This window comes from Desmodus rotundus, chromosome 3 (genome assembly GCF_022682495.2).
Source record: "Desmodus rotundus isolate HL8 chromosome 3, HLdesRot8A.1, whole genome shotgun sequence".
Classification (NCBI taxonomy): Eukaryota; Metazoa; Chordata; class Mammalia; order Chiroptera; family Phyllostomidae; genus Desmodus; species Desmodus rotundus.
The window spans coordinates 190,878,086-190,884,489 of record NC_071389.1 but is presented as its reverse complement, the minus strand read 5'-3'; positions in this window follow the sequence as shown (position 1 = coordinate 190,884,489).

The following is a 6,404-nucleotide window of genomic DNA, read 5'->3' as shown; positions in this document are numbered from 1 at the left end:
CTGTTGCTGCGTAAGTCACCCCAAAGCTTAGCACATTAAAACAGCAGACGTTTATTGCCCCACAGTTTCTGCAGGTCCGGAATTGGGGCCTGACTTGGCTGGGTGGTTCTGCCTGGGTCTCCCGTGAGATTGCAGTCATGACACGAACGCCAGACTGCAGTTGTCTGAAGCCTGACTCTGGGCCGGAGGTCCGCCTCCAACGTGCGCTCACATGGCTATTGACAGGAGGCATCGGCTTGTCACTGCACGAACCTCCACATAAGGCCACTAGAGTGTCCCTATGACACGGCATCTGGGTCCCCTCAGAGCAGGTGACCCTAGAGAGACAGAAGCAGAAGCCAGTGTTTTTTATGACCTAGCCTCAGAAGCCACAAACCCACACTTCTTCAGCGCAGGGGGCTCAACCCAACGACATGAATACCAGTCAATAGAGGGCAATCCTGGGGAGCCATCTGGAAGGTTGGTGACCATAGAGCGTCTGACAGTAATGATGATGATTATAACTTAGAGGAGGGAGAGAGTATCCAAGTGGCATCCTTGGATGATAGCCATTGTTGGAACCAAAAGGGTTGAACGAAGTTTCCCCCCCTAGGTGGCAGTGTTTGCCCACATCCTGACCTTCAAGTAGGAAGCCTGTGTGGGTCACCTGCTGTGTGTCAGATACCGTCCTAGGTGCTGCGGACTCCCACAGATCGAAAAGGCGTGTTCCTACCGGTGCACGGGTTACAGCTGAGTGAATCAACTCTTGTAGCAAAGCATAAAAACTACCTTGTCTATGAAAGAGATGAAGTCCGGGGGATTAGGGAACATAGAGGAGGGTTGTCCCGACAGTAGGGCTCTCTAGCAGCAAGCAACATGGGATTGAGGCAGGGTGGCAGGACCAGGTGGCTGGGTGTGGCGACGGTAAAGGTGCATCCCCAGATCACAAATAGCCTTGGGCTAAGCAAAGGATTTGGGACATATTCTAGAATATATGGTGCACTTTTATCTACTAGGGTTCTTAGTTCTGAGCAATAAGAAGCTGACTCTGGATGAGTAAGCAGGAAAAAAAGAGCATATTAAAATGATACTGGGGAGCTCAGGGAGTTCTGGGGAGAACTGGAGAAGCGGCTCCTGGCTAAGCTTCCAGGAATGACATGCTGAAGAACTGGCCTGACGAGGAAACTTCCATGACTGGAATCGCTGCTGCGACCCCACCCTGCACCGGAGGAAACTGCTGTCACCACTGGGGAATGGGTGCCTCCTTCAGACGCCACACACTTGTGCAGCCAGCCTCCTGCACCAACAAAATGCTAAGCTCCCAAGAGAGCCTGCTTCCTCACCTTGCTCACATCTACATCAAAGGTTCATAGGGGTATATCTGACTGAGGGAGACCAAGTCCCATGCCTGAGTCCTGGCTGCAAAGGAGATTGGAATTAGGGGTCCAAACTCCTTTCCTCGGGTGGCAGAACTTAATTGGAATTTCCCCAAATACAGGAAGGCTGTTTAAAAGATGATAGGAAGCCATGAGTCTGGTAGATGCACACTAGAAGGAGCATGGGTCAGATGTGAAATACCATCCTATGACTGGTAGATATATTGGGGGGCGTATATTAGGTCACGGTTTCTCAATCTCAGCACTACTGGCATTTGAGGCCTCTTAAGTCTTTGTGGTGGAGCACTACCCTGTACCTTGTAGGATGTTTAGCAGCATCCCTAGTCTCCATTCATAAAATGCCTGTAGAACCCCGCCTCCTCTAGTTGCGAGAAACAGAGATGTCTCCAAACTTTGCCAATATCCCCTAGGAAGCAAAATTGCCGTGAGAACCAATGGATTGAAGGCCGGCTCAGTTAGGAGGTTCTTTTGGTCACTGAAAAAAAAAGGAATAACTGGAATGACAGTGGGAATGGAGACAATGGAAGGGAGAGAGGTATAAATAATAGAACTTGGAAAATGACTGTATTTGGAGGCTTAGGTCAGTTAGGATATAGCCTCAACTGCTCTAGCAGAGATCTGAAGTAATAGTGACCTGAACAAGTGTATGATTACCTGAAATAACATTCTTGGAGGAAGCAGTGCAAGGCTAGCGTGGTGGCCCTGGAGACCACCTACCACAGGCCACCTCTTAATACTATGTAAACCTGGGTAAGTTACTATCTGTAAAAATGAAAAAAATAACAAAAATATATCAGACTGGTGTGTTGTAAAGGTTCAGTGCGATATCGAACACCTTTTGTTTTAAGCCTCTGAGTTTGTTACAACAATAATAGAAAACTAATGCACCTGGGATCCTTATGTCAATAAGAGTGTAACCCCCGGGATGGCAGAAGTGATCCAACCAGAGGAGTGCACGAGGGTCTAGAAAAGAACCAGACCATTCCCAAGGCACTGCCAGGATTTAAGGTACTCTGGAGGGCTCTCCTCCAACACCTTAGGGGTCCATAAGCATGCTAATACCTTCTCTCAACAATCTCTCTCTCTCCTTGAATTGTTTTTTCTTTTGCAGGATGTCACCTTAATGTCTGCAAGCAACAGGCACTGCAGCCTTCAAAGAGTTTAGAAATTTACATTTCTCTTTTGTAGTATTTTGTAGAATACCACAGAGGGATAATGTCACTCTTCTTTGGGACTCCCCATTCATTAGCTCCGTGTAGGCTTTTTTAAAGTAAACATTTTCTTTTAGGACAACTTTAGATTTATAGAATTATTATAAAGGCTTATATACCACATACCCAATTTTTCCTATTAACATCTTATATTAGTGCAGTACACTTGTCACAATTAATGAACAAATATTGATACATTTTTATTAACTAAAGTTTATACTTCATTCAGATTTCCTTAATTTTTACCTAATGTCCTTTTTAGGACACCACATTACATTTAGTTGTCATGGCTCCTTGGGCTCCTCTTGTTTGTGACAGCTTCTTAGACTTTCCTTGTATTTCCTGACTCTGACAGTTTTGAGGATCACTGGCTAGATATTTTGGGAGACGACCTGTTATGGTAGAGTGCCATTCTCATCACATCGCATCGACAGCACATACTATCAGCCTGTCTTCTCCATTGGTGCCAACCCGACCACTTGGCTGCTTCACTGTCAATCTGATCTTTTTCTCCTTTTTATATTGTAGTCATTGGAAGAGAGTCACTATGTGCAGCCCCCACTTAAAGAGTGAGAGTTATGTTCCACTTCCTCGGGTGAAGCATCTGCATAGATTATTTGAGTTTCTTCTGCACAGGATGTTTGCCTATTCTCTATTTACTCAATCATTTGTTTATATCACTTTGAATTTATTTACTTTGTATTTTGTCTTATAACTCAATACTACTTTTATTTTGTTGCTCAAATTGTTCCAACTTTGGTCATTGGGAGATCTTTCAGTTGGCTACTATTTGACATTGTAGATGTTCATTCATTTGTTTTGTTCTGTTTTTTGAGTACTTTCTTACTTTCTGACACTATAAGATGCTGCAGGATCATTTTGTATATATCTTGCCCCAACCCTGGAATCAGCCATTTTTCCAAGGAGTCCTAGTTCCTTCCATTGGAGAATGGTACTAGAAACCAGGATCTGAGTGTTAGATGGTGCTCATTGCTTTCGGGGTGTTGTTGCTTCCAGGACTTCTCAGCTGACAGCAAGGAGATAGGTATCCCTTTGCATGCCTCTGTGCTTTTGCACATGTCGATCTTTCTACCTGGAATACCTTTCCTTCCCTTCTTCCTAGCAGAATGTGTGTCTCCTTTTTGTTCCAAAAGCACTGGGAACATGCTTCTCAATGTTATCCATCATTATTACAGTGCAATTATTTCTACACCAGGCTTTCTCCAGTCCAAGATTATGAGTTTCTCAATGGGAAAGGGCAGGTCTTATCTATCTTCCATAACCCTCAACCCCCATGTCCTTTGTGAAGACTGGTTAAGCAGGATTTAAAATGATATATTCATGGTTGTCTCTGAGTTCTTAATATATCTGTTTGGAAAAGTAAGATCCTCATTCTGTCTCCACCAGAGAAAGTTGGATTGGCCTTACTTTCAGTGTTTTCCAATTTATTTGGAAGCAAATCCAATTTATTTTCCTGAATGTTGAGCTTTTATCTACTTACCAACTTCTCATACTTTAGTCTCAGAATCACCTAGAGAGCTTTTTGAAACAGACTGCTGAATCCCACCTCCAAAGTTTCTCATTTATCAGGTCTGGAGAAGGACTTGAGAATTTGCATTTCTAAAGATTTCCAGGCAATGCTACCATGAAACCACACTTTGGTCTATACCATGAGGTCTTAACTGTAGTTGTTTGGGACTTTTTAAAACACCTATAAAGAGACTTTGAGGTTTTAGATTTATAGAATTATTATGAAGACTTCGATTATAAGCCAAAGTGTAAAATAAATATCTTTAAGTCCACACTGATATAAACAGATGATTGAACAAATAGAGAACCGGCGAATCTCCTGTGCAGAAGAAATTCAAATAACTTATGTAGATGTTGTTTTTGATGAGAAATTGAAATGGGCCTTAAAAAATGTGATTTGAAAGAACCATGCAAGTCAGAAAAAAAATCTCCGGAAGCTGTTGAAATGGTTAAAATCCTGTCCATGGAAAGCAAAGGAGACGGGAGACAGGGTGAAGTCAGGGGAGCACAGGGTTTTCACAGTGGGACGTTTAAACCAGTGTTGTTTGACTTTTTTACCAAGAGAGTGTATTCATATATTTACTGAGTAATTAAGAAAAATATTATAAAGAATATTAGTATCTGATCCTCAAGAAGAATGCCATTTTCTACTGCAGAAGCTGGATAGAATACTTAAATATACATCGCTGCTTCCTTGGTTCTCACCTGAGGCCTGTCAAGGGATATTTGCCTTAGTCCAGAGACATTTTTGTCACAACTTGGGTAGGAGAGAGTGGTGCTACTAACATCAGGGTAGAGGCCAGGGATGTTGCTAAACATCCTACAAAGCACAGGTTAGCCCCTACATCAGAGAATTATGTGGCCCAGTATTGAATATCAACTGTAATTGAAAGAAAAAGTTTACTAAAAAAGAAATTATTGTTAAACATAAAAAGAATACATGGCCCAAAATGTCTTTAACACCAAGGGAGAGAAACTCTTACCTGTTGAATTGGACCCACATCAGTGTCCCAGGCGTTTCGGAGTTGGATCACACTATCTTGTTTGCTCAGCTCCACAACTGACCCTTCATTTCTCATAAAAGTCATATGTATATGCATTAGAATTTTAGCATGAATTCAAGTTCACTCTGAACTGCAGGTGATAAAAGGTAACTCCCTTTTAGATAACTGATAAAGGGTGGAGGTGAGTAGGTAAATGGGTGTGCTTATTTTTCAAAACCAGGAGGGAGTCACTGCCGTAAGTCATTCGAGTGTGGCTGGTGGGTGGCAGGAGCCATGGTCTGAGTCAGTCACTGGTGTCCACCCAGAAACATCAACACACAGACATCCAGAGAGTGTGGCCTGGGACAGAACTGGAAGAGAGGGGAAGATGATGCCAAGTGACAGGAAGATTCTGCCAGATGTTTCCCCAGCCCTTCTGGAGCGAACTCTAGGGTCACTTATCTCCTTCAAGAGCCACAGAAACTCCAGGCAGCTTCCTCTAGTCAGTAATAAACTAGCAATTTCAAACTGGCAATTACACAGATTCAATTAGCAGCTTGAAAAACCAGATGTGTTGCCTGGCAACAGCATCCTTCTCTCTCCTCACCTTCCACATCCCCTGGACTATGGGTTGCCCTTTAGTGACCTTCCTAAAAAGGCAGCTTAGCATAGTGGTTCAGACCAAGAACTTGTAGAAGCAGAACACCCACCGACCTGGGTCCTGAATCCTGGCTCTATAACTTACTATCTGTGATGCCTAAGCTTCGGCAAATTACTTAACCTCTTAGTTTCCTTATCTATAAAATGGAGATAATGTTAGTACCTTATATAGTCTTGGTGGGGATTGACTGAGTTCATATATAACTGGTGCCCAGAACATAACAAATAATAAATGTTACCTCTTACTTTTCTCTTCCCTTTATGTCCCTCTTCAGGTGTTACTTTTAACCAGATTTTGTCAACACAAAATGTTGGGGTAGGTGGGCATTAAGGGATCAGAGCTCAAAGTGTCATTTCCTAAGACTGCCCTACCTGGTTCATCCCCCATATACACCTACTCCTTGTCCCCTCCCACTTCTGTCTTCCATAAAGAATAACACAAGTCATCTGCAAAGTTCAAAACAAGTCTGATATTCAGATAGGTTCTTTCTATACAGGAATGGCCCAGACATTCTGGAAACCAAGAGCTAGGATGCTCAGTTCCTTAACACTGTATCTTAACATCTTCCTTTAATGAACAATTATTCTACCTAGTTAATTATGATTTGTCTTTCGGAGTTTTAATTAAAGATGCCCCTTGACCT